This window comes from Carcharodon carcharias, chromosome 21 (genome assembly GCF_017639515.1).
Source record: "Carcharodon carcharias isolate sCarCar2 chromosome 21, sCarCar2.pri, whole genome shotgun sequence".
Classification (NCBI taxonomy): Eukaryota; Metazoa; Chordata; class Chondrichthyes; order Lamniformes; family Lamnidae; genus Carcharodon; species Carcharodon carcharias.
The window spans coordinates 62,916,100-62,924,205 of record NC_054487.1 but is presented as its reverse complement, the minus strand read 5'-3'; positions in this window follow the sequence as shown (position 1 = coordinate 62,924,205).

The following is an 8,106-nucleotide window of genomic DNA, read 5'->3' as shown; positions in this document are numbered from 1 at the left end:
GCACTGCTTATTCTGACTGGCAGCCAAATAGAAAAATAGGGGCAGATCGACATATAGAAACTCTGTCCTAAAAAAGGAAATGGAAAGTAGCAGAAAGAAACAGAAATTAGATCAGAGGACGAGGAGATATAAGCAGTAATAAAACTAGGAATATCCCAAAAATTACAAGAACCAGATTAGGAAAAATATCAAAAATAATGAAGGAGATATCGAATAGTATGTACGTCAATGTTTGTAATGTAACCAATAAGGGTGATGAGCTGCAGGCACAAATTGCTACATGAGATTATGATTATGATGTGGTTGCATTAACAGAGACTTGGCTCAAACAAGGTCAAGAATAGGTTCTTAGTGTTCTTGGATACTAATAATATTTCAGGAATAATAGTGAAGGGAAAAAAAAGGAGTTTGGAAGTATTGATGAATGGATTATGTTACAGTTCTAAATAGAAAAAATTTACCAGGTGTTCTAGAACCGAATCTATTTGGCTTGAGTTGAAGAACAGAGGGAAAGTTTTTACACTGTTGGGAGTGGTTTTTTTTATAGAACTTCAAATTGAGAAGGAGATAGCTGAGCAAATTTGTCAGCGTATTTTAAAGGCATGTAACAAAAATACAGCAGTAATATTAGGAGACTTGAATCACCCTAATATAGATTGGGAAAAACATAAGGAAGAAGAGGAGTTTCTGATGTGTCCAGGAGAACTTCTTCAATCAATATGCTTCCAATCCAGAAAGGAAGGAAGCAGTTTTGGATTTGTTCCTGGGAAATGAAGCAGGGTGAGTGCAGTGTGTTAAAGTAGGAGATCATCCAGCTAACAGTGACCAATTGACAAAGACCAAATAACAATAACATAATTTGGTTTAAGATATTGCTGAAAAAAGATACATGCTCTTGAAGCTTTTTGCCTTGCTCTCATTAGGACAGGTGCAAGAATGCCAAATTTCAAAGGGGCCAACAATTTATACTGCTTAGAAAATAGGAGCAGGAGTAGGTCATTCGGCCCTTCAAGCCTGCTCTGCTATTCAATATGATCATGGCTGATCCTCTATCTCAATGCCATAATCCCGCTCTCTCCCCATACATCAATGACGCCTTTGGAGTCTAGAAATCTATTTCCTTCTTAAATATATTCAGTGATGGCCTCCACAGCCTTCTGTGGTTGAGAATTCCACAGGTTCACCACCCTCTGAGTGAGGAAATTTCTCATCTCAGTCCTAAATGGCCTACCTGTACCCTGAGACTGTGACCCCTTGTTTTAGACCTCCAGCCAGAAGAACCATCATCCCTGCATCCAGTCTGTCCAGACCTGTCAGGATTTTATACATTTCAATGAGATCCCCTCTCATTCTTCAGTGAATATAAGCCTAGTCGGCCCAATCTCTCTTCGTACAACAATCCTGCCATCCCAGGAATCAGTCTGGTGAACCTTCGCTGCACTCCCTCTATGGCAAGTATATCCTTTCTTAGGTAAGAAGACCTAAACTGCACACAATACTCCAGGTGTGATCTCCCAAGGCCCTGTACAGCTGCAGTAAAACATCTTTGCTCCTGTACTCAAATCCTCTTGCAGTGAAAGCCAACATACCATTTGTCTTCCTAACCACTTGCTGCACCTGTATATTGGCTTTCAGTGACTGGTGTACAAGGACACCCAAGTCCCTTTGTACATCAACATTTCCCAATCTATCATCATTTAAATAATACTCTGCTTTTCATACACAAGTGGATAACTTCACACTTTATCCATGTTATACTGCATCTGCCATGTATTTGCCCACTCACTTAACTTGTCTAAATTGCCTTGAAGCCTCTTTACATCCTCCTCATCACTCTCATTCCCACCTAAGTTTTGTGTTGCCAACAAACTCAGAAATATTACATTTGGTTCCCTCATCCAAATCATTGATATATATTGTGAATAGCTGGGGCCCAATATTGGGGCACTGATCTCTGTGGTACCCCAGTAGTCACCACCTGCCACTCTGGAAAAGTCCCATTTATTCCTACTCTCTGTTTCCTGTCTGCTAACCAATTCTCAATCCATGCCAAGATATTACCCCCAATTACTAACCTCGGATGTGGAACTTTACCAAAAGCTTTCTGAAAACCCAAATACACCACATCCACTGGCTCTTCCTTGTCAATTTTACTAGGTGTGTCCTCAAAAAAACTCCAGGAGGTTTGTCAAACATGATTTTCCTTTCATAAAGCCATGTTGACACGAGAAAAGGGTGCTGATTAATTGGCAAGTCAATTCTGATTAGTCAAGACATTGTCATGGAGAAGAGAACTATTGTCCCCATACTTGTGCTTAATTCAAAATAAGGCGCAATGCCTGGACATGTTCCTTTTACTTGCAGAAGACAGGCCCCTGTGTATGAATATTTGTAGCTTCTAGCAAGGTAAGTGAGCCACATTGTGCTTACACTAACAACCAATTTAAGACTATCATTGGGCTCACAAGGTGGCTCTCTTACACTTGCTAGAAGCTATTTATGTTGATTTGCAGAGTCTAGCCAGGCATTGAACTTTTTTTTTGAAGTAAGCAAAAGGAGGACAATAGTTCCCTGCTGCATTCTCCATGGCAATGCCTTGGGCAATCAGCACCCTTTTCTCATGTAATAGAAATTGTTGGTCTCTTTGAAATTGGCCTGATGAGTACAAGTCAAAAAGTCTCTTTTTCAGCAATATTCAAGTTCTATACTACTAAGCAACTATTGGTTTAAATCTAATTATGGAATGAGACCAGAAGGTAAAGTTGTTCAACTCGGTAAGAGCTAATTTTGTGATTTAGGAAGAAACCTAGCACAGGTAAATTGGAAAAGGCAATTAATAGAGAAAGCAATAACAGAGCAGTGGAAGGTATTCAGAAAATAGGCAATTCAGGCACAAAATAAGCATATTCCTTTGAAGGAAAAAGGAAGGGCATATGAGGTTAATGGGCCCTGAATGGAAGAGCAAGATTCAGTTAATAACCAGGAAGATTATGGAAAAGTACAGGAGGGAACTGAAAAAGTTAATGAGCAGAATCTGGTTGAGACATTGGGGGTATCACCTGCCAGTTAGAGAACTGACAAGAGATTTGTGCTGCCCCTTTTTGGCAAGGCCTGCTGAACCACAAGCCAATCAGGCTGTGGCAAGGCCTTCCCTGGAATCAATATCCCAGAGGTGGAAGTCTCACCCATCTTGTGCTCACTGCCATTACAGGAGGGGCTGTTGCTACTGCAGGAAAAATGCCTACCAGGGTCCCAGGATTGCAGAGTGACCCAGGCCACAGATAAGTAATTTGGGGTGGCGGGGGTTTCACAGGGTAGGGATCACTGGGAGAGGGGTGGAGGAAGGTCAGCAGCAAGGGCAGGGGGTGTGGCTCTTAGCGGGCCACCCTTTCCCGATATTGAGCCCCCCACCCCCAGAAGTAACAAGCTGGTCTTACAGTTTTAGCAGCAGCGTCCTCTCTGCATGGCAACAGGCCTGCCTACAGCTGGGTTAATACCAGCAAAGGGGAGGATCAGGTCCTTGAGTAATCGTTCATTGGCCGCTTAAAAGGTTCAATAGGACCTCAATAGGTGGCAGGGTGTGAAGATAGACCATGGGCCTTGCCACCAGTACGTAATTCTGGTGGCTGAAGTAAGGCAGCAGGGTTTCAGTACACCACCATCCCATCTAATTACATGCCCTTCCCGCCTCCAAGCTTAGCCCCAGCGAGATCATGAGATTCTGCCCAATTTGAGGAAAATGAAAGTTTAGAGAAGATTAGCAGGTAACAGTAAATTGAACCTTTAAGTATTTTGTAAACATATGAATTGCAAGCAGTTAGCTCAGGAAAAAGTTAGATCTATTAAGTATCCAAGGGAAATCTTCATGTAGAAGCAAAGGACAGGGGACTCAAGTATTAGATGAATACCTGTATTTGTCTTCACAAAGGAGGCAGGTGATGTGAAGGTTACACTGAAAGAACAGTGGGATGTTATAGACAAAATAGTATTAAACAAACATGTTTGAAAAAGATTAGCATTACCAATAGTTAATAAATTCCCTGGTCCAGATGGAATGCATACCTTTGCTGAAATAAATAAAGATAGAAACAGTAAAGGAATTGGTCACAATATTTCACTCCTTATTGGATACAGGAGTAGTGCCGGAGGATGAGAGGGTTACTAATGTTAAACCACTATTCAAGAAGGGGGAGAGGAATAAACAAGAAATTACAGGCCAATCAGCTTAACATCAGTGATGGGGAAGTTACTGAAAACTTCTAAGGGACAAAATAAACCCTCATGTGGAAAAGCAATGGGTTAATCAAGGAGAGCCAGTATGGATTTGTTCAAGGGCAATTGTGCCTGATTACCTTGATTGAATTATTTGAGGAGGGAACAGGGAAAGTTGATCAAGATAATGCAGTAGATATTTTCTCACAGAATTGTTACAGTGCAGAAGGAAACCATTTGGTCCATCATGTCTGCACTGGCTCTCTGAATGAGCAATTCACCTAGTGCCATTCTTCCACCTTCTTCCCGTAACCCTGCACATTCTTCCTTTTCAGATAACAGTCTAATTCCCTCTTGAATGCTTCGATTGAACCTACCTCCACCACACTCTCAGACAGTGCATTCCAGGCCTTAACCACTCGCTGTGTGAAAACATTTTTGTTCTCATATTGCTTTTGCTTCCTTTGCCAATTATTTTAAATCTGTGCCCCCTCATTCTCAATTCTTTCATGAGTGGGAACAGTTTCTCGTTATTTACTCTGTCCAGTCCCCTTATGATTTTGAATACCTCTATCAAATCCCCCCTCAGTCTACTTTTCTCCAAGAAAAACAGTCCTACCTTCTCCAATCTTTCTTCATAACTGAAGTTCTTCATTCTGGAACCATTCTTGTGAAACCTTTCTGTACTATCTCCAATGCCTTCACGTCCTTCCTAAAGTCTGGTGCCCAGATCTGGACATAGTACTCCAGCTGAGGCCAAACTAGTGTCTTATTCAAGTTCAACATAATCTCCTTACTCTTGTACTCTGTGCCCCAATTAATAAAGCACAGGGTGCTGTATGCTTTATTAACTGTTCTCTGAACCTGTCCTGCCATCTTCAATACTTATGCAGATGTACACCCAGTTCCCTCTGCTCTTGCACTCTCTTTAAAATTGCACCCTTTATTTTCTATTATCTCTCCATGTTCATCCTACCAAAATGAATTGCTTCACATTTCTCCGCATTGAACATCATCTGCCACCTGTTCACACATTCCATCTACTCGTCAATGGTTTTTTGAAGTTCTACAATATCCTCCTCTCAGTTCGCAATGTTTCCAAGTTTCGTATCATTCGCAAACTTTGAAATTGTGCTGTGTACACCATGGTCTGGGTCATTAATATACAACAGGAATTGCAAGAATCCCAACACTGACCCCTGAGGAACTCCACTACAAACCTACCACCAGCTCCAAAAGCTTCCATAAGCCACTGCTTTCTATTTCCTGCCATTCAACTAATTCCGTATCCATGTTGCCACTGTACCTTTTATTCCATGGGCTATAACCTTGCTCAGGAATCTACTGTGCAGCACTGTGTAAAATGCCTTTTGGAAGTTCATGTACACCACATCAACAGCATTGCTCTCATCAACCCTTTCTATTACACCTTCAAAAAACTCCATTAAGTTAGTTAAACTTGATTTTCCCTTAAGAAATACATTCTGGCTTTCCATAATTAACCCATGTTTGTACATGTGACTATTAATTTTGTGCTGATTTATTGTTTCTGGACATTTCCCCACCACTCAAGTTAAACTGACTGGCCTGTGGTTACATCCTTTTTTGAACAAGAGTGTAATGTTTGCAATGCTCGAGTCCTCTGGTACCACCCTGGGTCTAAGAGAGACTGAAAAGTTATGGCCAGTGCCTCCGCAATTTCCACTCCCCTCAGCATCAATGGATGCATCTTATCTGGTTCTGGTGCCTTATCAATTTTAGACACAGACAGCCTATCCAATACCTCTCCCTTATCAATTTTAAACCCTGCTAGTGTCTTAATTATCTCCTCTTTCACCATGACCTGGGTAGCATATTCTTCACTGGTAAAGACAAATGCAAAGCATTCATTTAACTCTTCAGCTATGCCCTCTGCCTCCATGCGTAAGTCCCCTTTTTGGTCCCAATCGGCCCTACACCTTTTTTTAACCACCCTTTCACTATTTATTTGCCTATAAAAGACTTTGGGATTCCATCTATGTTGGTTTCCGATCTCCCTTCGTACTCCCACTTTGTTTCTCTTATTTGTTTTTTTTTTTCACTTCCCCACTTAAGCTTATATTCAGCCTGGTTCTCAAATGTGTTTTTACCCGACATCTGTCATAAGCACACTTCTTCTCCTTCATCTTGATTTTTATTTCCTTTATCATCCAGGGAGCTCTGGATTTGTTTCCTCTACCTTTCCCTTTCAAGGAAAATTTGGCTGTGCCCAAACACTCTCTTCTTTGAAGGTAGCCCATTGTTCAGCTATTATTTTTCTTGCCAACCTTTGATTCCAATTTATTCGGCCCAGATCCATTCTTACTCCATTGGAGTTGGCTTTCCCCCAGTTAAGCATTCTTACTCTGAATTGTTCTTTGTCCTTTTGCATAGTCAGTCTAAACCTTATGATACAATGATGGCTGTCTCCTAAATGTTATCCTACCCACACTTGATTCACTTGGCCCACCTCATTCCTAAGGACCAGTTGTAGCAGTGCCTTCTTTCTCATTAAACTGGAAACCAACTGCTGTAGAAAACTGTCCTGAACACATTCTAGGAACTCTTGCCCTCTCTGCCCTTTATTCTACCACTGTCACATTCTATATTCAGAAAACTAAAGTCCCACATTATGATTCCTCTGTAATTTTTTGCACTTCTCTGTAATTTCCTTGTAGATTTGTTCCTCAATATCCTTTGCATTAGTTGGTGGCCTGTAGACTACACTGAACAATGTTATTGCACCTTTTTTGTACATTAACTCTAGCCAAATAGATTCTGTCCTTGGGCCTCTGGGACATCCTCTTTCTCCAGCACTGCAATGGTTTCCTTAATAAATACCCCCACACTCTTCCTTTTCTATCTTTCCTGAACATCTTATAGCCAGGAACATCTCCAGATGCCATAGCCAAATCCAGTCCTGCCCTTCGTTGAGCCAGATTTCTGTTATAGCTACAACATTGTATTTCCACATGGCAACCCATATCTGTAACTCACCAATCTCATTTTCCACACTCCGAACATTCACATACAAGTGCAGTAACTCAGGTTTAGACTTTATTACTTTCTCCCTTACTCTGACCCAATCTATTAGCTTACTATTCCTTATTCTAGTGCTACCTGTCTCTCCTAGTATTCTATGCACCTTGGTATTCCTCCCTGATATTATCTCCTGGTTCCAACACCCCTGCCAATTTAGTTTAAAGCCTCTCCAATAGCACTAACACTCATTACACAAAGAGGCTCCACAAATATCCCCATCCTCAATGATGGGGAGCCCAGCACATCAGTGCAAAAGATAAGGGTGAAGCATTTGCTACAATCTTCAGCCTGAAATGCCGAGTGAATGATTCACCTCAGCCTCTTCCAGAGGTCCATAGCATCACAGATGTCTGTCTTCAGCCAATTCGGTTCACTCCACATGATATCAAGAAATGCTGAAGGCACTGCACCCTACAAAGGCTATGGGCCCTGATAACGTTCAGGCAATAGTACTGAAGACTTTCCAGAATTTGCTGCGCCCCTAGCCAAGCTGTTCCAAGCTACAACACTGGCTTCTCTGGGCAATGTGGAAAATTGCCCAGGTATGTCCTGTATGCAAAATGCTGGACAAATCCAACCTGGCCAGTTACTGCCCCCTCAGTTTACTCTCCAAAATCAGTAAAGTGATGGAAGGAGTCATCAACAGTGCTATCAAGTAGCACTTGCTTAGCAATAACCTACTCACTGATACTCAGTTTGGGTTCTGCTAAGGCCACTCATCTCCTGACCTCATTACAGCCTTGGTTTAATGCAGAGAAGTGTGAAATGATGCACTTTGGGAAGCCTACTATGGAAAAATAGTATACTATAAATGGCACGGTTTTGATATAGATG